Source organism: Anser anser (assembly GCF_964211835.1).
Source record: "Anser anser genome assembly, chromosome: 1".
NCBI lineage: Eukaryota > Metazoa > Chordata > Aves > Anseriformes > Anatidae > Anser > Anser anser.
The window spans coordinates 118,550,079-118,574,050 of record NC_139720.1 but is presented as its reverse complement, the minus strand read 5'-3'; the positions used below and the strand labels follow the sequence as shown (position 1 = coordinate 118,574,050).

Here is a 23,972-nt window from a genome sequence, read left to right as displayed (position 1 = left end):
ACCTTATGGATGATCTTGGTGCGTCATGGGAGGAGAGGGTTACTTTGGATTTATCTAAGAGCGTTGCAAACCACATGGCCCTTTTCTCTCCAGCCTTATCTTTGAAATGTCTCAAGAGACATTTTATTTTTATGACTGCTCAAGGACTGCAAGCCCGAGGAGCTGCTTTTGGGAATGCATATGATCCCTGTCACATCAGATGATTGCATTGTAACGTCAGCGCTGTCTGTGGAACACCGAGTAGCTGCTGGGTCTCAGCTCTCCATCTGCAGCTCCCCAAGCTCCAGGATTTTGAATCTAGAGTTTTAATTTCGGTATTTTCAATAACTTGAAACCATTTATTAAATGGGCTAATGCATGACATTTTACCTCCATGTGTTCTGTGGTCAGCAAAACATATAGAGATTGCTCTTGAGAAATTTTTATCTGTGTCTGTGGTTAATGTGGATGATTCCCTTAGGGAATGCTATGGTACTGTGCCAATGAGTCTTCTTGTTCCAAAGCACAATAAAACTTCACAATTTTAAATCATTGGCACAAAACCTTTTTAGGTTATGTCAGAAATACCAGGTATCAGTTTCAATAAAGTTACAGCTTTTTTTTTTGCTTTTTTTTTATGTTTAAATTTATTAGCAGCATGAAAACAGTAATCTGCAATATACCTGCAGGTCAAAATGAGGAAACTAACCTTCTTGAAATGAAGATTTTAGGGCTTTTTTCCTCTTTAAAATTGAACAAAAATAGAACCTTGAACTTTCTAAAGGCACAATTTTCTGATGGAAAAATTCCATGGAAAAATATGTAACTAACATCTACTATCAGGAAATCTGGGGAATTTAAACATTGTTAGAATTTAAAAAAAAATCAAATGTGTATTGGTAACACTTTGATATGAGTTACTGCACACATGAGTGAAAGTGGAGTTTGAGGTCTTGTAATAACATTTTTTTCTTTTGGAAGATAAAATCAAAGTGTTTCTCCAAGCTGTTTTTGTGAAACTGACGTCAGATACAACCCCCTTGATCCTCTATTGGATCTGAATCTCATGGAGCACATCAATAAGCTTCAGAGGAGGAAATAAATACTTTTAGCAAGGGCATATTCCTCTCTGGTTATGGTCACCGTCAGGCTGTTGAATTTGTTTTGTCTCTCACAGACAGAGAAATAGCCCACAGAAATGATACTGTTATGTCAAAAGATAACTGGTTAATCTCATTTTCCAAACTACTGCACCTATTTCTCACTGTTGGCTTGATTACTCATTTCAGACATTCATTTCTTTCTGTTCCACACAGACCTACATTATGCTGCCATATGTAACTGGCAACCTTGACGTCAGGAATGATTACTTTTGTACCTGTGAGTCTAAATGTTGGGGGTTAATTAAATATGTCTCTAATGATTGCTTTTCTTGTGTTGCTGTTCAAAGTTTTGGTACCAGGTTGAAAGTGATAAAATCTAGGAAGAGAGAGCAGCCTGGGAGGAATGACTTCGTAGGAATACTTATTTTCTGGAACATGAAAACAGTTTGGTAACGTAGGAGAAGTAGATGACTGGGTTTTGTGCATTAATGACTAAGCATGTGTCACACCAAAGGTCATTCATTTCATATACACCACAAATACGCAAGCCTAGGTCTGCCTGATGGTGACTAGTAGCAACATTTCTTGTTTTGTCTCCATCATCTGGGTTTGTGATTGTGGTGGGGAGACCTCAGATCCATGATTTTGTTCCTGTCAATGTAATTATTGCACAGTTAATAGTCATAATTTTCCAGAGATGTGGGAATTGCTGTAGATGGGAGAAATCAGGTTGGATATTAGGAAAAACTTCTCAGAAAGAATGGTTAGGCATTAGAACAGGTTGCCCAGGGAAGCAGTGGAGTCACTGTCCCTGGAGGTGTTTGAGGAAAGGGTAGATGTGGTACTTAGTGACATGGTTTAGGAGGTAATATTGGTGGTAGGTGGACTGCTGGACTAGATGACCTTGGACGTCTTTTCCAACCTTAATGATTCTGTGATTATATGAAATGGCTTCTACAACAATCAGATCTGTAACCAGGCTACTCTGCCTTTCTCACCAACAAGCAATGGAGTTTAGGTGAGTGAACTGGAGGATGCTTTATCTGGGTTCACAGACAGGTTTATACATTTAAGGCAAAAGATGAGCCCATATTCTGAAATTATAATTTCAAAACCAGATCCCATATATACTGAATACCTCCAGCCAGATCATAGCTTGGGAACTATTTACAAAGCCAATATCTTTGTCTAAGAAACTTAAGCGAGGACTTCTTTCTCTATGAGCAATTATTAATGTATGAGATTTATTTCTGTCTGGCAAGCCAGCAGACACTCATTTGAATCTATCTATAGCATAAGGAAAAAAACTGTGCCTGAGCATTAGAATGACCATTTTATCTCATGATGTGAGCACCCTCTGGCAAGTGTTCCCCATCTACCCAGAGACGATGTGTAAGCAGGCCATCACAACACAAGTTCGAGTACAGCACAACAGATATCACGTGCATAATGAACATCAGTGTTATTGCCTCTGATCAGCTACAGATATAGTTGCAGTAAGGCAAGTGCCTCTATGCTTCACAGAAAGGCCATGGCACATTGCAGGTAACAACTACTGTTCCACCATGTACCCAGCCATGCCATAACCCAACCTCTGAAGTTAGAATGAAACCAACTGTGATTAAAAAATGACTAGAACAGAGCAGTCCTGGTATCAAATTGTCCCTGCCATGGTCAGGAGAAAGAAAGAGTTTTATCACCCAAATCTGAAGAGTTGTCCTCTCCTGTGGAATTTGTCCTGCCCTTCTGTGGAAGCTCAGTTTCTTTTATACTAATACTAACACAAGTGAGCACCAGCTAACTATGTGCTTTGCTTTCCAGTCACGGCTGACTCTCTCTTGAGAGCAGACAGTTGTCACTATAGCCTCTATTCTTTCTGGTTTTTTTTCCTGATAGTCTTCTTCTTAGACTGGCATTTCAGACCCGTTCTGACACAAAAGACATATAATTTCTTACAGTCTCACCTGCATTAGACTGAATTTGACTGCACATTAATGAGTTAAAGGAGTGCTGAGGGGAAGGAAACACTATTACCACATCTCCCTCCTCTGACCAGGTATTTCTAAAATGTCAGAAAAGGTGGGCAAGGGTTTCTAGCTGGAGAGACTTGTAGTTTCTACAAATACTATCTTAGCTAGGGCCTGGGGTTTATCAATTCGCAAGTGAAAGCAGTAAGATCTTGTTGTGGAGATCCATCAGTACAAGCTTGAAGATGTGCCTTATTTGCCTAAATCTGGGAAGAGAAACTACCACCAAGTTAGATACTTCTCCCTCAAAAAACTGCATAGACAAAAGAGATCTGAGTGAACAACCTGGAATTAAAAAATAAATTATATCCTTTACTAAAATATCCATACTGTTTCAATAAATTTATAAAAACAGGCTTTAATCGAAGTGTAGATTTTTTTCCTCACTTGTTCAGAGAAGGTTTGCTTTCCATTTGAATCCTATGCTCTTATATATTTAATTTCATTTTTTATTATTATTATTAAAAATGTCTTTATTGAAAGTATTTCTGTAAGACTCAGGAATCTTGGCAATCATTTTTATTGGATTGATCAGTTCCACTTGCATACAAATTTCTGTATTTGAATTAACTGCTGCAACACTTTTTTTTTTTTTTGGTCATATAAACTGTTCTATTGATTCTGACGTAAATAACACACGGAGTACTCCAAATCATAAAAAAATAATTTGGGGGATTATTACCAGTATCTTCTATGTACCATACAACAACAAGCCCATAAACAAAACACAACTGTAAGGATCTAAGAGATCACTAGCTTGTAAGAACTTTTCCCCTCCTGGCACTGGCAGCTGCCATTTGCCTGACTGGAATTATATCCTTATATTATATCCTATATCACACATTTTGCATGTCACTGAGACACAAATGAAAAACGAACAAACAAACAAACAAACAAACAAAATCCTACCAATATATCTTATGTGGCTAGTGAGAGAAAAAAAAAAAAAAAAAGAAGAAGAAAATGGGAAAAAATACATCCAGCTACTCTATTTTTTTTTTTTTGAACTATTATTTGGGGTGTGTGGGGAGAGGGGTTGCTGCCTTCTCATTATGACTGCCTGTCTGATTGAGTAGTGATAGCTACACGCTCCCAGAAAGCATCTCTTCTGCTGCAAATGTACCAGCCATTTTCAGGACAGCTTAGTCAAAATGCAGCTTAGTGCCTCATTTGCAGTGCTTGGATTCCTCAGTGTGGTTTGCTGTTCCAGAGAACGTTTTAGGAACCCCCATCTACTTGATCTATGTTCCTGTTCCTTCATTTTTGAGTCATCATCAGCAATGGATTTAAGGTTGGTCTTTAATTCTCTTTCCACTGAGACATCCCTTACACGTTTTTTAGGCATCACATTTGCATGTGAACTGCTACTTAGCTTTTGGGGTTTCTTTTGGTTTTTTAGACCCTGCAGTCAGGCAACACAGATTAATTTCCTTGGCTGACTGTCAGGGCTCACAAACGGGAGCCTAGAAGCAAGGCTGAGCTGAAATTTGCTGAAACAAGGGTAAATTGACACAAAGGGCTCCAGTTTATAATAAAAGTTCTTGGAACCTAGGTATAAAGATGAAAGTGTCTTCCAAGGGAGTATGCATCCAGTCCATCTGTGTTGGAAGAGATACAGCTGTCATGTGTCTGGGTTTTGTTGATCTTGTCTCATTTTCTGACTGGAAATATCACTCCTTCTGGACTGCTGAACATCTACAAATCCAGGCCAAATGGACATGTATTTTTCAGATCATGTCTGGACAGAGTTTCTGGGCAAAGAAAGAAGACATGGCTGGAAAGTCTGGATCCTAGGCAGATGTTCTGCCTGTGCATAGCAGTTCCACCACACTGAAGATGGGTACAAGCCTCTGAACATTCAGCACCCTGCATGGGCACATGCATTTCTGCCCAGGACATCTCTGAATGACCTGTGGAAGAAGAAAAGTCAATGTGATCATGAACACTAAAAAAAAAAGGAGAGAAATAAAGATGGCAGATCACTGTGTAACTCTGCAGCTAAATTATGTCTTTGCTCATGTATTGGCCTTGGTTTCCTACCTAGACATTATGCTAAAACCTTGGACACAATGATTACATGTCCTTGCCTTACTGATGCAGTGGTCTCTTGTTTGCTGTTGGTTTATCAGCAGACATGGAGCACAGCTCTGATGTGCCCAAGAGCATTACGACTGGATTTCTTGCACCAAATACAAGAAAGCCTAATGGCATGTTGTTGCATTTCACAAAACAGATCACAGCTGCTTTTATTATTACTATTATTATCATTATTATTATTTTTTTCACTTTGAAAAGGGCTATTTGAATCAACAGGGAGATGCCCACATTTCATTAGATCGCAGAGGAATGGATGAACGGATGCCATTTGTTTCTTCACAAGGGGAGTTTTTTAAAAATGCAGAGAAGAAAAGGAGAAAAATAAAACAAATGTTCTCATCCATCTGTCAGCAGTCCATTAGCAAACAAGTCCTTGGCAGTAGGGAAAGGAAGAGCATTTACCATGCTCTAAGGTAGGCAGTGGGGCAGAAGCAATGCTGGCTGACTTGTGGCAGCAGCAGTACATCACGTCATGTTGGACCTATCCCTTCAGCAGCAGCCAGCTTGATGCTTCTTCTTCCTCCCTCCTCTCTCCTCTCTGCTCACTGAAATTTCCCTTTGCAAACAATGCAGCGTCAGGGGGTGGGTGAGATTCTACATCTCCTGCCAATGCTGGGATTATCTGATTATCACTCAAAGAGAAAACTTCTTTCCAAGAAAACCTCCCGATGTGAGCTTGAAATTCTTTGTAGAACTTGCTTCACCTACACTTTCCATGCCTCACAAGAAATCTGTTACCTGTGTGCTTCCTCATTCTTTGAGCAGACTCAGGAGAAGCCAGAGGGCAGTGGGGCTGCCCTCTCCAAGTGGCTCTGGCTAGCTTGCCTCTACTTCCTCAGCTAGCACGTTTAATAACAGCTTAGGTGCCCATAAGCACATTGAGCAAAAGTTCTGTGAAAAAAAGGAAAAGTACGATCACCTTAAATAGTGTACTCCAGGGACAGGATGGGGAAAATGAAGCTGTTTTTTATTTGCGTTGTGCTCCATGGAGACAGGGAAGCTTTACTAGGGCTCGGTTGAATAATGAGCTGCTGAACAGAGAACCCTGCATACTGCTTTACAAACAGTTCCTCATAGAGTTCATATTAATTATCCCATTTTCTTATTAGATTCAGCTGATTTCTCACTCACTCTCACATGACTTTCTGCAAGGCTCTATGATGCCTTGTGAAAACAGCAATGACACATCTATGCTGATATAATCGTTAGATAGCCTCACAGCTCCTGCTTCCCAGTGTGGTCATTTGCTTGCAGACAGACACTGCTATGATGCTGTGAAAGTCTCTGTTTATGTAAAAATTGCTGCAAATCTGCAATGCAGATCATCAGTGGGGAATAGCCAGAGGGTGAAATCTGTTTTTCAAAGGTGTGTAGTTTTCCAGTGCTGGGCTATGGTTATTAAGGTTTACCCTCATTACAGATTTGGTAATACAAATATAGGTAGTTATTAACTTTCTCAGTTTTTATTTTTCACTCTTTGCCTGATGTTGCTTTGTCTCATGCTGCACCCAGGCAGGCAATAGCTTCCACATGGCTGAACGACTGTAATCCTGCAGCAGGATGGGACAAGGATGGAGGAAAGCACTTTCCTGGATACTCAGAGATGGTAATGGGCAAGTGCATTCTGATTCAGGCCAGAGCTATTTCTTGAATACAAAGAAAGCAGGAAAATAAACTTTCAAATTGAGTCTGTTTAATTGGTACCTTCCTTGTCTGTCCAGCAACTCAGAGGTTTATCTGACTTATTCTGACCACTTTCTTCCCAAGTTGTTATGAAATGGCCAGACCTAAATGGGAAGGGAAAACGCATCTGGCTATATGTACAGACTGGGGGATGAGAGGCTGGAGAGCAACCTCATGGAAAAGGATCCAAGGACTCTGGTAGATGGCAAGTTGAATATGTGTCAACAGTGTGCATGGGCAGCCAAAAAGGCCAGCTGTGTCCTGGTGTGCATCAGGCATGGCACTGCCAGCCAGTCGAGGGAAGTGATTGCCCTGCTCTGCTCTGTGCTGGTGCAGCCTCACCTCGAGTACTGTGTGCAGTTTTGGGCACCATAATACAAGGAAGGACATAAAACTATGAGTGTCCAAAGGAGGGCTACAAATACGGTGAAGGGTCAGGAGGGCAAGACATATGAGGAGCGGCTGAGGCCCCTGGGTTTGTTCAGCCCAGAGCGGAGCAGGCTGAGGGGAGGCCTCATGGCGGCCTGCAGCTCCCTCACGAGGGGAGCGGAGGGGCAGGCGCTGAGCTCTGCTCTCTGGGGACAGCGACAGGAACCGAGGGAACGGCATGGGGCTGGGACAGGGGAGGGTCAGGCTGGGGGTTAGGGAAAGGGTCTGCACCTAGAGGTGGTCAGGCACTGGGACAGGCTGCCCAGGGCAGTGGTCATGGCACCAAGCTGCTGGAGTTCAAGAAGCGCTTGAACAAGGCTCTCAGACATAGGGTCTGGTTTTTGGGTGGTCCTGTGTGGAGCGAGGAGTTGGACTCCATGATCTTTGTGGGTCCTTTCCAACTTGGGCTATTCTGAGATGGGAAGGGGAAGGGGAAGGGGAAGGGGAAGGGGAAGGGGAAGGGGAAGGGGAAGGGGAAGGGGAGGGGGAGGGGGAGGGGGAGGGGGAGGGGGAGGGGGAGGGGGAGGGGGAGGGGGAGGGGGAGGGGGAGGGGGAGGGGGAGGGGGAGGGGGAGGGGGAGGGGGAGGGGAGGGGAGGGGAGGGGAGGGGAGGGGAGGGGAGGGGAGGGGAGGGGAGGGGAGGGGAGGGGAGGGGAGGGAAGGGAAGGGAAGGGAAGGGAAGGGAAGGGAAGGGAAGGGAAGGGAAGGGAAGGGAAGGGAAGGGAAGGGAAGGGAAGGGAAGGGAAGGGAAGGGAAGGGAAGGGAAGGGAAGGGAAGGGAAGGGAAGGGAAGGGAAGGGAAGGGAAGGGAAGGGAAGGGAAGGGAAGGGAAGGGAAGGGAAGGGAAGGGAAGGGAAGGGAAGGGAAGGGAAGGGAAGGGAAGGGAAGGGAAGGGAAGGGAAGGGAAGGGAAGGGAAGGGAAGGGAAGGGAAGGGAAGGGAAGGGAAGGGAAGGGAAGGGAAGGGAAGGGAAGGGAAGGGAAGGGAAGGGAATGCTTTACTTGGCTTGTCTCAGCTCTGTGATCCTCATATTGGAGGATGTTGTTGACCCATGTTCCTGGAGTGCGCAGAATATCCTTGCTGCCCAGAGACCACGAGCATGCCAGAGCCACGCACTTCTTGGAGCTCATTGCAGAGGTGCTGGCAGTCCTGCTGCCTCCGTGTGGGAAGCTGCATAGCTGCTACAGCACAATCCTGTTGGTGAGATTTAATAGCTTGAGTCTGGTGCCTTGCCTGTGTGGGCCTGAGCTGTTATCCCCATTGAAGAGGGTGCTGGGCTGTCTGACCTACACCAGTGCTAGCTCAGTGTCTGTTGAATCACACTCTCCTGCAGAGTAAAGACATTTCTAAGGTTTTTGTTTCCCCTAACAATTAAGGTTTTACTGGTTACCTCTTCTGAACCTTTCCTGGTGGGCTTACAGCTCATTGCTGTCTCAGAGGAACAGGAGAGCAGAGTCTGGCTGTGAGTACAAGCAGGGCAGTACCCTGTCAGGGCTCCTTACCACCCCTGTTCTACAAGGGAAGGTCAATGTTTTGTTTGATATATTCCAGACTTGGAGATGAGAGGAAGGGGGGTGGTGGTGGTGGTGGTGTGGTGAGAACGACACTTACTGACATTGTTGGGGAAAAAAAAGAAATGGTAGCATTTATTTTGGCTGCTTTTAGTAAACATTCTTTAATGCTAGCAAACAAATACTGATTCCATCCTTTGCCTGCATATTGATGTTTGTCTCTAAAACAATTTAGCTACAGCACAAGAATCGGAGCCTTCTGCATTAACCAAGGCAACAAGTGCAGTTGTGGACCTCTCCTTCACACCACTGCTTAAAACACACACAATTGTGGTGCATATGAACTTTGTTTATAATCTCCTCACTGTGTATATGCATTCCATTGCAAGCTGTGCAATATATCATTACATCTCTTACAGTGTAGAAATACTGTATAAAAATGAGATTGAGTCCTTTATTTATAGTCATCTACAGCCAGATGATGGAAAACATTTTCTGCTTAAAGAATGATTACTGTTAGTGTTTCCTGGAAACCCCTTTCATCAAACAGTGGGAATGTTTCTTGTCCTTAGCATCACATCTGCAAAGTTAGAGCCAAGAAAATGTCAATAATTCCATTATTACAAATCCCAGCTTTCAAAGATTAATAATTTTACACATACTCACTCACACAAAGACAAAAGCATTTTGAGCTGAAATTTGGCATAAACATTTGTAACCCAAGAGCAAAGCTTGCTTCTGCAAAATGATCTCCACAGTTTTGAAGCTGAGAGGACTCTCAGGGTGCCTGCATTTTTTTGTTTGTTTGTTTTTTCATTATTTTTTTTGAGTCAGTTGTTTGGAACTGATACAATCTCACTTGCTATCTGGCAAGAACTCATTTGTATGTCTGAAGCTCTCAATAGGAGAAAAAAAAAAAAGTGGTTTACGGTGTCATGCTTTCTTGTTTTTATAATGGGGCTTTCTCTAGATGCCAAAGAAAGGGAGATGGTGAAGTTCAATTGGTTCAGCAGAATCCCTTTCTCACTCGTTAATTTTCCCTTTAAATATTTCAGACTCCCATTTTTAATGCCCCTTTATACATAGCTGAGTAGTATGTGTAAGGAGTATTTTTCAGGAAAATGTCATTGCATAAAGAAACCAAAATCCCAAGTAACTCCCCAAGCACTTCGAATAAAGGAAACCTAATTTATTGTAGTTTTTGAGTTTGATCAACTTGATTTTACAAAGATACGAACTGTAGTTGAAGTCTTTTCCACAGCTAGACATTTAATTTTTCATTCTTTCTCTCCCTCTTGACCTTTCTTTTCTCTAATGCAGATTTTAATTAGCTTGCGCTCTGTCTGTTTTTATAAATTTGGCTGAAAGTTGTATATTTGTGTATATTTGACATCTCTTCCCTTCTTCCTGCTTTTTTTTTTCTCCTTTCAAATCGGTGAACAGGATCAAAAAGTATTGCCAGGTACTCGTATTTGTACATAATTAAAAATGCGCATACAGTGGGAATGCACAAATCTCATTAGCTTAGAGAAGCAGGCTTAAAAAAGCCTTCTGTCTTTCTCAGTTTTTGTGTGACAATGTCTCAGTTGTCCAAGAACCCCTAATAAATTAAGAACGTGCAATAATAGTGTGAATTTCTCATCAATCATTGCCCGATTATGTTTGGGCACCTACGCAAAATGTAAATAAACCAAAGTGCCAAACATAAGGCAACATGCCCAGTTTCATTTTATTATGCAACTGGCAAGTTGCTACACTACAGAAGTGCTGGTGAAGATGAATTTGAACAGATGTTTTTTTGTGCTGGCCTAAAATCTTGTGTCAAAATCTAGGACTTGGCGATATTCTGAACACCCACATTGTTCATGTTGATTATGAAGGAGTACAGTCTACTTCAGCTTCTTCCAAGAGACCTTGTATCCCTGCTTTGCATTTCTGGACTGTTGGCTTAAACAATCCACTTGCTCTGTACACATGCACTTGCTTCCTCCCTCAATCACCTCTCCAAAGTATGAACAAACTTCCTGAAGTTATCACTCTGTATTTCAGCTTGTAAAACAAGGCATTTCAGGATTTTTTCACTAGCTGCCTTGGCCGCTACTCCTGCTGTGGAGCTGTGGCATGACGGGTGCCCAGAATCTGAAACCTAAGAGGAGGAAGTGGCAGGCATTTGATACACCCGTCCGTGCACGTAGCACTGCAATAATCATCTGTCAAATTGAATGCTCAACTTCACAGACTAGACAGCTTGAGTAGGAAGTGTACGCTTTCACGAGGAGTAGTCTTTATTCTGTCATTAAACCGATACAACTGGGTCAGAAACAACCAAAGTGAGTTCATGATTAATGTGTTAAAGGCAATCGACTGTAACTCTGTCATCTTTTTCCAGCTGAGGGAAGGGGCTAAGTGAACTCTTGGTCAATCTGTGCATAGAACACCTCTCTGCTTTGAGTTGTAGTTATGCTGGCTAGGAATTAAAAATGTTTCTAAGACAGTCATTTTTATTTGGATTCGCCTTCAGATGGCACAATATGCTTCAGAGAATCTGCAATAAGAAATGTCTGCCAGCCAAAGGTTCCCCTTTCCCTGAGCACTGGCCACACCAAACTCAGAGAGAAAGAAACAAATCCACTGGCCTGCCAAGAGAAGCTGAAAGTGTGGAGAGGAACGTCTACCTAGATAATACTTGCCTGGCATAGACCTGCATGCCATGCCAGGTCAGTTCTTTAATAATACAGAGAAACCAGAAAGCCTCATCACAGGTGATCTTCATATAACCTCAGTGGGAAGCACTTGAAACAACAAAAAACTTATTGAACAAATTTCCTGAGTACTTTGGCTTCAGTTAGAGTATTCACATACTTAAACAAGCTGGAGTCTTCACCTAAGTGGTAACCTCAAACAGAAAACACAGCATATGCTATTTAAGTGCTGGAAGGGTGTAAAACATGCGTGGACACCCTGTATGGCATTCTGCCTTCCAAGAGAACATTAGGGAATTATCTGGTGTTAACTGAGACTCTTCTTAGGACTTACACTTTTGCTAATGAAGATCCCTATTATCATCAGGGCAGGGGGAATTTGTCCTGTAAAAATACTTTTTGCTGCAACACTGACAGGACACCTTTAGTATAATCAGGACAGATAATTCCAGACCTGGAGAACTAGGAGAAAGTGGAAAAGTCACGGCAGTTGTTTAATGTCTGATAAGTAAGTTGTGCGTATATCAATGGCAGATAACAGTGCTCGTCTTCTTCAGGAGTTCTGTAGCATGACGTGTCATCTATTCTTGTCTGTAGAAATCACCCCGAAACCTGCATGAGATTTTCTGCTTGTACATTTTTTTTTCCAATTGAATTATGCTGGTATAAAACTGTTGGAATAGAGAGGAGCATCAGGGTGTCTGTCATCAACGTCCATACCAATATGACAAGCATTAAAAAGAGACCATTCCTCAGTAGTGCAGAGAACGAGCGCTGCAGTGGATTGTATTTCTGGTACTATTATTACAGAGAGACTTGCAAGAAACATACATGCTGTGGATGAAATGGGTATGGAATCATAGAGGCTAATGATAGAAAAAGGCCACTTATGTCAACTGCTATATTTCCCTGCTGATACAGGATTGTTCCCAATGAGATTCAATGTATTTTTAGTGCTTTGTCCAGTCTGGTTTTATATGTAAATAACAAAGATTGTCAGTTGTAAAGGAGCCTGAAATAGTTTTGTTCTAGTTCTGTCTTCCCTTTTCCCCTTCTTATTCAGGCTAAATGGGAACAGGAAAGACATTCATTCTCTCTCTCTCTCTCTCTCATTTTTATTTTTTTTATTTTTCCCCTCTCCTTTCTGCTGTTTGACCCTCTTCATAGACAGGATTTCTCTGACCTGATTTTTAAAAAACTGCATTTGGACAGTTCAGCATTATAAGCTACTTTATCACAGGTCTGATTTAAGAGGTCTCTTCAAAATGCAGAGGCTGTGTTTGACAGGAAACAACCCCCTTGCAAACCAACCTGGAAAATAAGTAACAAACAAAACAGTGATTTCTGCTCAGATAGGAACTGAAGTGGAGCCTTTGCATATGCTTTCTTCTGTTCTGTGTCTCACATTATCGTCGAAGTTATTGAGGTTCTGCTCACTCTCTGCCCATCCATTAGGCATAGCCTTCCAGAACATTGGATGTGGTTTAGGCCACACAGTATCAAGCAATTTAAAAACAAAACAAACTCGTTTGCTTGGTATAGAAAGAAAACTGTGAGCTCTTCAACATTTTCATATAAGCACCCTTTCATATTTCTGAAGACTTTTTTCCTTTTTTGACTTTGCACCCTTAGAGAGTTGCATCTCAAGAGGACATAAACTGGTATGGCATGGCTTTCAGAAAATGAAGTTTGGGGGTTGAAACTTATCTGTATTAGGAAACAAACTTCTCCTCAGTGGTTTGCCATTATACATACTAGCAACTCAAGTAAAGAGACCAAGGAAGTTACAGCTGAATTGTGCTTATCTTGACAAGTGAATGGCCCTCAGCATACCTTGTCTTTGAGCCACGCACAGTCACATCTCTGCTTTCGATTTGGTGAACATAACACCTTCTAGTCAGTGAAACAGTGGACAGATTAATGGTGTCTTTGTTTCTGCTACCATCTAGATGGTGGCCTGAATGAAAATACAGAGAACAAAATGATCTAGGGATTGAATTAATACCATCTGAGTGAGCATGTCCTATCTGCAGCAAAAGGAATAGAGAGATGGAAAATGAGGACACACCAAAAAAAATTACTTGTCATTTGCTACTAAGATAAAGCTGTGGAGAGAGAGAGAGACCAAGGAAAAAAGAACTTGTATTACGGATTGTGTTGGCTGAAAAGAGCCTTGAAATAGAAACTGAGTCCTATTTACTGTCCATGCTGAGTTCAGGGAAACAGGGCTCCTGACGTCCTCATTCAATAATCAGCCTTGCACAAAGCACCCAGCTCCAGCACCAGTTTCTTTTCCCAATGCAAACAACCCTCAAGGCATTCAATATTGTCTAACTGCTGCAGTTGCTTTCATAAAAAAAAAAATAATAGTAATAAAAAGTGCTGCTTTCTCTCAGAAGAAAACAAAGGCAAAGCAGCAGGGTTTTACCTGTTCCCCATTACTACCCAATGACAGACTGCAGTGTCCTGGACTTTGAGAAGTCCTCCCAGAAGCTGATGAGAGCAAAAGCAGCCTTGGCCCTTACTTCAACTTACTCCTGATTTACACCAGGGAAAGAAGAAACAGTATGCAAGAGGATGGGGATAAAGTGTGCAAAGAGGAAGAACGTTCACCAAAGGGAGAGTGAAAATACACCAGGAATGAAGGACTATTGGTGACAAGGATCATATTGTCAAGTGCTGTATTCACACGGGTTTCTCCCACCAGAACATCTGATTACGGACACTTGAGAATAAGTGTTAGAGCAGGAGGTTTCTGTTCCCCCAGAAACCCAAACAGTGGCCTTGGATTTGTGGCTGTCCTTCCCAGTATGTATCTCCTCACGTTTGTGACATTGATTTACATAACCACAGTGTGCCAGTCAGCTTATGAATTTATTTCTAATAGAATGCTTACTGATAAACCAGTCTCAGGCAATCAGAAAAATCACATCTGTGTCTTAGCAACAGAAAATATTGCTAACCTGAAAAACAGTCACCTAATTTTTTTTTTTTTTTGAAATGCCATAAGTCTAGTAACTGTTGACCCAACTTGATTTTTTTTTAACTCTTTTTTTTTTTTTTTTAAATCGTTTTCCTTCTTTCCATGCTTTTTTAAAGCCTTTCTTCTCAACTTGTAGCTATATGCCTGGCTTTCTGAGTGCGGTCTTCAGGGTTTACCAGGATCTTTCCCAAGAGATGTATTTTCTGGTGTTTGAGTTTGCTGCTTCTCTTCCATTGCAATTACAGGGTGCATTTTACAGAGTTCCCTGGTATTTATATGCTTTGCCTGCAACAGTCACCCAGATTTCCTCAGCTGTTTTTTTTTTTTTATTATTATTATTATTTATTTTTAACAACTCACTTCAGAGCATTCATGTCCCTTTTTGTCTTCTATCACAAAACAACCAACATTTTGTTTTTTTTCAGTATATTTGTGTTTCCATGGTGAAGAGAATATTATAATCTTTTCTTGTGGCTTACCAGCTTTGAATGGTGTACACTACAGATTTACTTTTTAATCTTTTGGCATAGTTTTCCACTTTGAACCCTTTGTATTCAAGAGAAACACACTTAAAACCAGGTGATTAGTAGATATCTGCACTTCAAGGCCAAACAAACTGGTAGTCTGACTTCCAGAAAATTTCACCCAGCTACCCTTATCCTGGGTTCAACATCTTGTATTTGCCTAAAGCATGTCTCCCAGAAAGGCACCTGGGCTTGAGTTAAAGGATTCACATCTTCATGTGGTAGTTTGCACAAATAATTAATAATTATCATGAAACATTGTTCCTTATTTCTCATTTGAATTTGTCCAGATATAACTTCCAGATACTGATTCATGTTTGGCTTCTGCTAGATTAAAGTACATAAGGTACTTATAATAAAATGCTATTGAATCTTCTCTTTGACAGGCTAAACATATGGAGCTCTTCAAGTCTCTCACTTGATGCTCTTCCTGAACTGAATCATGGAAACGAATTACGTTGCACCCAGCATGCCATGGGGGGAAACAAGGGGAATATGTTTTGCACAGAAACATTGTGCTTCAGCAGGGCTTGGGAGAGAAAGAAGAAGACGAGGAGAGGGAAGACTAGGCAGGGCAGGAGACAGATAGCTCCTTAGGCAAACTGCAAAGAAAATCATCTGGGGATGAAAACAGGACTGTGTGTGTCCCATAGGTCTGTAGTTACTTAACTGCTGTTTTGAAAAAAAGGCACGGGGCAGAGACTGCTTAGAACATAATTAATCTCCAACTGCATCTGCTGGTGGTTTGACCCTAGCAGATCCAGAAACTTACCTGGCATGGACAGGCAGCGTGGTTCTCTGCGACTTGCCCAAGTTATCAGACAGAGGCATTTGGTCATCATCATAACGTTCTGGAACAAAGAGGCTGTGCTGGGAAGAAAAATAAAATAGTTTTTATTTCATTCTCTGGAAAGGAATATTCTGTCGGTCATGTATCAAAAAGCATAAAACTTATCTGGAAGAGCATTAAAATTGTAACTGTACTCTCATACCAATACAGTGTCATCAGATAAATAAATTGATAATAATAAAAAATCCTCAAATGAAAGTATTATTTCATTTCTATATAGGTTGGCATTTTTCATCTGCTTGGATATTTCGCTTCATTTTTTTAATACATATTTGGGTTATATATTATGCATAAACAAGCAGAAATATCACTTACTTTTAGCTTTTTAAAAATTGTATAGAAAACACAAGGTTAAGGACAAGATTTGTGCACAGCAAAAAAGCAGTTCTCAAAGATTATTATAAAAGATGGCTCCAAGAAAATAGTATTAGGGTGAGCAGGCCCAGGTTACAGGTTTAAGATTACAATATTAAACTTTTAAATACCACGTTGCCTCATCTGAAATAGCTAGCGTGTGGTTAGTTCTGTATCCTTGTAGAATTTTAAAGCAAAACCAAAAATGAGCATGGTGAGCCTAGACAAATACCTTGAAGCATATGAGATTTTTCCAAGCTAGGCCAACTTGTTTTTTCTGGGTTGTATAGTAAGTTGGTTGCACACACGAAATGTTTAAATTCTTGGAAAATTCTAAGTATTGCCAAGACTGTTTGATGTGATAATCTATCCCTCTTGACTGTTTTGAACACTTCTTATGTCTTCTATTTTATTATCGTAAACTCAGTGACTCAGAGACTGAGAGGCAGAGAGCTCTTTATCACAGAATCATAGAATCATGGGGCGGTTTGGGTCAGAAGGGACCTTAAGGACCATCTAATCCCAACCCCCTGCCATGGTCAGGGACACCTCCCACCAGACCAGGCTGCCCAAAGCCCCATCCAGCCTGGCCTTGAGCACCTCCAGGGATGGGGCATCCACAGCTTCTCTGGGCAGCCTGTGCCAGGGCCTCACCGCCCTCTGAGTAAAGAATTTCTCTTTTTCTCTTTTCACTCCCATCCCTAGGAAAAAAGTTAAAAAAAAAAAAAAACAATTGTAGAACCCCTTTTCATCTAACTGTCAGCAAAAAGATGCTTTCTCCTAAGAAGGCTTTCAAAAAGGGGTGGAGGAGACAAGGAAAACTCAGCAGCTCCACCAAGGGTCCTCCATGTAGGGTATCTGATAAAATGCCTCAGAGCAGGCTTGGCCCTGGGGGCTCAGAGGATAGCACAGTACCTTAGGTGTCAAAGGATCTGGATGCCAAAGGAGGAAGAAATCCCAGACAGATCCCAGACAGTTTGTAAGTCCTGCAGCCAAAAGCTCCAGGGAGAAAGGTGTCCTTTCCTCCCTGAACTGGTGAATGAAGGGAAAGCCCCAACACAGACTTCACACAGGCATATGGCAGCAAACTTCAGGCTGACTGGAAAATCCTCAACAGCTAGAAGTGAGACCCTGATGGATGGCAGTGGGGTCCAAAATACCTGCCAGAATGGAAGAGTTTATTTCTAAGCAACAGGGAGTCCGTGCAACATGCTCTGGGGCCTGTCCCTGGGTGACACGGAGAGCACACGACTCCTGAAGCTGAGGAGCAGCAGCAGCAAAAGGGACCCTCCAGCTACTGCTGAGCTAAAGGCTGCAGACCGGAGACTCAGCAGCACTTCCCAAAGGTACCTGGGGCTTGTGCTGCTGGCTGGCACCAGGGCACGGGGACAAATGACCACCGGGAAGGTGGACGCGAGCAGTGAAGGGCCTGCCGAGCACTGACGTGTGGAAGGTAGGAAGGTGCGCACGAACGATGTGTGGAGGATGGGCACCCACACATGGGAAGTGTGAAATTAAGTTAACAGACTGCTATACAGACAGCGGCTACACTTGAGATGATGCTATGTTCCCTTTTCTCCCCCTCTTAAAGCTTTATTCCTTGTTTCATGCTCAGACGTATGAGAGGAAAAGTGGTGCCTCTTCAGGACACAGTAGGAGGAGTATCTTCTGCCTGCAAGGTTCAACTGCAAGTGTTGTTTTTAGAAGGGACCCCCATATCTTACATGGCCAGGTGCTGCCTCTCACGATTTTCTGTGCCTTCATATCCTCCTAGGCATGTGGGACCTTACAGATGGTCTTCACATTTATGAACTTATTTTGCATTACAGTGTGCTGAGTTTAACAAGACCTTAAATAGATACTTTATTGCTGGGTATTTTTGATACCAGATCAGATAGATGTCTTTTAGACATAGAGAGAGAATTATGTCCCCAGGAAAACAATAGACCCATGATTTCTGAGAAACCATCCTGCCTTCTTTTCTGCCTTTCTTTGCCAGCCTCTTCAGACAGCAAAATATAGAAATGGTGGTAGTATTTAATTCTGCACAACGATGTTTGATACAGTGCTTTATACACATTGCACAACATTTCAGGACTGCTAGCTACTCTACTACTGCTATCTGAGGAAATTTAGGGCTACCTCATTATTTCAGGCTTCTTTTATGTAATACGTCATATATTCTGTTGAAATAAAACTGAATGCATGTATACCAAAGAGCAGAAATCAGGCTGTTGTCATTCATTCATTCATTCATTCAGTTCTCAGCGTCAAATGACTCCTGTGATGAAAGCCCAGATTTGATGCTTTGGTCTTTTCATTGCCTCAAATGACATGGAGTCTGGTCTCTCTCCTAGTTCATTAAGAAACATGCAAAATTCCCTCTAATTAATTTTCTTTTTCTCCCTTTCCTCTCCCCTTACTTCAACCCTGAAAAAGAGCTGAAATCTAACAAACAGAAACAGCATAATATTAAATTTTTTAAATGTCCATACCAATACCATTAGAAATATTTTGTGTACCCAAAGGCACCCATAATTTGCAGTCTTCTGGCTAGTTCTCATTATTAATTTCAAAGACTGGCCCCACTTCTTTTGGCCTGGACTTGAAAAGACGTGGTCTGGGCACAAATTTCTGGCATTAACTATGTTACTGTAACTAAACAGGACATCTCGAGTCCTTTACATCTCATTGTTGAAGTCAGTGGATGGCACAAGGTCTTTGTTTTTCTTTGCAATTAGGATTACAGATGGCTGTCTTCCACGTGAGGCAATTAGAGCAGTCCTCCTCAAAATACCCATTATCAGGTATCAAAAGGCCAGGTGATAAATTCATGCCCACCAACATGACAGTTAAAGCGGAATGTGTAATGCTCCTTTGGATATGACATATGTGTAGTCACTAAATTCAACAGCTCAGACACCTTCTCCCAGCACTAGCTCTGCTCTGTTCCAGTTGGCTCCTTCCGTACAGTTTTGCAATACGCCAGATACTTCATTTACAGCACAGAGGTGTATGCCTGAACATATTTGCAGGCCAGGAGGGGTTTTTGGCTGGAGATATTTTTTTTGGATCAGGGAGTTAGAAAAATTCTGTGTGGAGCTGGCAGCAGTGGCTTTGTACGGGTTAAGGTGCCAATTCAGCCAGGCTCAGCCCCTGCCGGGTGGCAGGCAAATGCTTTGCTGAGCAGATCCCTGGGTCACTTCTGAAGGCAGCCCTGATTGTCAGGTCTGTCCAGGACTGTGCAGGTCTGGAGTACGCATACAGGCTATAAATGTATAAAACAAAGCATCTGATCGAGGTGGAAGTGCCAGCATGTGAAAGGACTATGTTTGTCAGAAACAATTTTTTAAGCTGTCCTGTATATTCCCATTTTTTCCCCTTAAAGAGTATAGGAAGTGAGAGAAGAGAACAAACTCTTTTTTACTGATGTTAAGCTCAGCTTGTGGATGAAAAGCTGGCCCAGGTTTCAGCTTTCACAGCAGGTTTGAGAAGTCTGTATCCCATGCTATTAAAAGTGACTGAATCTTGGAAGTTTATCTCAATTTCACATAAATTTGAATAACCCAGAACTTTAACTCAAGTTACAACAAAAATTTAAAGAGATTTTGGATTCATGGATAGTTCTGTTTATAGAATCTCTTCCAGACTGATTGCACATGCATTTAGGAAACAGTTTAAGTTGTTCCACTGTCATTTTTTAAGTACATGAAAAGAGATTGTCCTTCCCTTGCTCCCTGGATAATAATTGCATTTTTGATGCAAAGAGGCCCCAGCCTAGGATATGTGGACCCACAAGTCAAGCACTAGTATTTGAGGGCACACAGATCTAGATTTTTGTTCTGGCTCACATACAGAACGGAGATCGGGATTCAGATTTCAAGCAATCCAGAATTCCTGAGGTGCCCATATTTATGGTTTGGATTTGGGCTGAAGTACAGTTGTACGGGAGCAATAAGTGAACTAAAGCATGGAATTACAAAGCACTCCCAAAATCAACTTATGATAGGCCATTATTAACTTCTTCATTGAACAGAGAAAAAAAAAAAGATTTAATTTAAACTACCACTACTTTCCTCCCTACTTTTCTCCATCACATTCCAATATTACTCCCTTATAATCTCCCTGAACTTACAGAAGACTTGAAAAATAATTGGTTTGGTAAGCATAGTCATATGCTTTTCATCAATATTTTATTTTGAAACATGGTGAAGTGTTGTGTTGTAGTATGAAAAATGTCTCTCTCTAAACATCATTTTCTAATGGACTATTTTATGTCCCATAAAATGCGCTAATTTTTACTTGTCCTCTGCTGTCAATGAAACAAACTATTATTTCCTTCCACAGAACCAAACTCAAAACAAGAATGTCTGGAATATCAAGAGTAATGACATACAAAGTCCCTTCTGGCCCCAGCTTCTATTGAAAAATAATTGGATGAATTGGTGATGCTTACATTTCATCTAGCCTGCCACTATGAGTAATTCCATGGTGCCTTCTTGGCCAAAGCTCAGCCATTTAAGCACTTGGTGAAAATCTATTTGGATGGACTTTGGATGGTAGGAATATGTCAAGCAGCAGCAGAGTAAGAATGAAAGCTCTTCGGAATAGTGTTGCATGTGTTGTTACAGCATCTAACACTCTGCAGACTGCATCCTGACTGTGACTTCAAGTTTCTGCTGCAGTATAAATAATAAATGATGAGGATGCTAACAATAAAAGTAAAGCTGACTTGGATACAAACTGTAATGTGATGGGCAAAAGATTTCAGACAGTGGAATAGGCCCTTGTGTGGTGTAAATTATCACAGTACCATGTGATGTCATTAAAGCTATGATTTACCCAGAGAACTGCCTTTTGGATGTTGCCTTGCCAAGAAATCACGATATGGCTTGTCACATCTCAGAACGGATTAATGAACCAGAACAAAATAGATGCCAGCTTGCCAGTGCTGTTATTGGGATCAGAATTTGTTACAAATTTTTAACAGGAAGCAATTCATAGGAAAAAAAATATATATTTTTTTTTCTTCCAAATTCTCAAATAGTCAATTTGAAACACATATATGATTCTTTTTTTTTCTTTCCTTTTTTTTTTTTTTCTGTCTTTTGGTTCATTTGTTTTCCAGTGACTTTTCTTTCTGTTCCTTTTTTCCTGCCTTATTTTCAGATGTTGCCAGACTTTTGGAGCATCAAAGGAGAAGGAATTTGGGAGAGGACTGCAAGACAGATATGCCACAAACAGAGGATGGTTGAGATGAGCTGAGGGAGTAGGGCAGGCTGGTGCTGCAAGAAGTCCCTGGCATGGTCGCTGCCTGGAGCCACTTCACTCAGCCAGCTTTTGTGCTGATTTTACCTGAGTTTTGAGATTTCAAAATGCAATCTGTGAGGGAGAGAATCAAAAACAAGGAGGGAGAAAAGGTAGAGATTTTGCCAAAGTCAACACTCAAGCAGCAGTTCCCTAGACCTCCCCACTGCTTAATGAAGTGAGAAGGTGAACTTGAGGCGTAGGAGGTGGCCTCTTCCTCCTGCTGTTTTGGAGGTGAAAGTAAAGAACAATGTGTTAAGTGCAACCAGCTCATTGCTACCTCTTATCTTCTTGAATAGGCGTTTACTTCCATGTGAATAGTTGCATTTGAAAAGTTCGTTTTTTTTCTCTCTTTTTTTTTTTTTGGTAGCTCAAAAGTTGTTTATTTTTTAACAAACCCTCCTGTAATGAAGTATCACAGGGTGACACGTACATCTGTCAGCCAGCGAACTCACCCGTTAAAGGCTGTGAGGCATGAAGCTTTGCCTGTTCATGCCTAAGGTGTGCATTTATAGGCTGATAGACACAGAGTGTGGTATGTGCTATTGCTTATTCAGGGCAGTCTGAAAAGGTGCTGTCTTGATTTATCTTTGGCAGCAGGGTAACTGCTGAGAGGGGGGCAGGAGGATCAGAAAGGATAAGTGTCGTCTAGAATGAAGCATTCTCAGACAGCCCCATGACTTCATATGAACTTGTCACACACAGAGTCATTCTTTTGGACAGAAATACAGCAAAGTTGTGGTCTAAGCTCTAGACACTACTCAAACACATGCAAATGGATATATGAACTTAATTCTCTACCCAGTTAAATGAATGCAAAAAGACAAAACACACTCAAATTATAAAACCCAACAATTGAGATCAATTAGTGCAGGAACTGGAAGGATCTCAGACCAGTTTATGGTTCTTCTCATCATGCACATGAGTTCAAAGGATCTTCTTCCAATAATGAGGAACTTACTTTTAACATAGAAGAGTCTCATATTCCATGTGACTTTAAGTGCTGCTACGGTACTTCATGGGTGCTGTCCTTTGGTAATACACTGGATTTTGACTGCCTGAGATTCTACCCTTTCTTCATTAAGCATCTCTTATTTCCTCCACTTCGCTGTAAAAATGCTTCCCAGCAAAGGCTCTTTCCATCCAAGAGGTCTATGGACACCTTCCAGACACTAATCTGAGAAGTTGTTCTGCATGGGATTTCCCCAGGATCTCATGAGTAGCTGTGCTTCTGCAATGGCTTGAAGGACCCTGGATGGTCTCTTCATCGGCGGACAAGACCTTTATCAAAACAGGACAGCTGCCACAGACAGATCTTCTACTTGATGCTGAGGAGACCCCGGAGGAGGAGGCAGTCCCACTGTGAGAAGACAAGGTGCAGAAGGTCATGAAAGGTAGCAACCAGGTGGCTGAAGTTGCTGTTTACTCTTCGTGAGAGCTGTAAAGAAATGGGGTAGTGCCTCTTGGCATGGAATGAATAAGGAAGCTGAAAAATGTGACTTTAGGGTGGAGGGGAGAGCTCAAAACAATGACAATGTAAAAACAAAACCACTAAAATGTATCTGTGAAATTTGGTTCTGCTTTTCATGAAACTGGAGAGAACTGATCTTACAAAAACAAGTGCTTGTTGAGGTTGCTGTTGTATGGAACTGGCGTGTGATGTTTTTCTAGCAGCCTCTCTTCACTGTCATCAGAGTGCAATTTCTCTAGAGTCACTGTGGGATGCAACAGATTTCTTGGAAAAGAAGGCTGTGTTGACACCCACAGGCTAGTAATGTTTTCACAAGAAGGAACATGACTTTACATTTGACTCTCTTGAAAAGAGATTAGCAACACTGTGATTTATAAGAATTGCCAGGGTTTGAGGTTGTGTTTTTTTTTTCCTCTCTCTCTGAATCTAAGCTCCAGCAGGTAGGTGTTAAGTGAGTGAAGCATTTCTGGCAAGATTTATGTGCCCATACAGTAGATGGGAGTGAAATCTGACAGTCTAAAGGAGGGGGAGCAACTGACAAATAGAGGGGGTGGAAAAGGCAGATTGGCTTGGATTTTTTCTTTCCTGTTCCTTTGCAGTCAAAACCCTTTGAGACTCTTCACTCTTGGGTTGAAATTTTCATTTGCACAGACATTTCTCTTCCTTGTCCTTTTGTTCCAGCAGTAAACATGGGAACACAGAATACATGTGGAAAGCAGACATAGCCAAGACTCCCTGAAAGAATGTATTTTCTAGAAATAGACGACAAGCCATTCCCCTAGAAATGAGATCTGCTCAATGATGAAGTTATCTTAGAAGAAAGAAGCCCTTTCTCACTATGGAGTCTCACCGTTAAGTAAACGGTACTGGAGGAAAGTGTATACTACAAAAGTGTAGTACATTGGAAGAAAGTGTACACTACTCCATGTATGCTACAGTATTTTCAGCCTTTATA

The 23,972-nt window shown here is 41.6% G+C and overlaps 1 long non-coding RNA gene across 1 annotated transcript; it reads right to left on the bottom strand.

Annotated features, from left to right (window-relative positions):
- Positions 1-1,485: 1,485 nt before the first annotated feature.
- LOC310892982 lies at positions 1,486-23,926 on the bottom strand. The gene is made up of 3 exons (XR_014578606.1): positions 22,508-23,926; positions 15,808-15,905; positions 1,486-5,019 (listed from the first exon to the last, which is right to left on the bottom strand). It is a non-coding gene; the product is annotated as an uncharacterized lncRNA (long non-coding RNA).
- Positions 23,927-23,972: the final 46 nt, after the last annotated feature.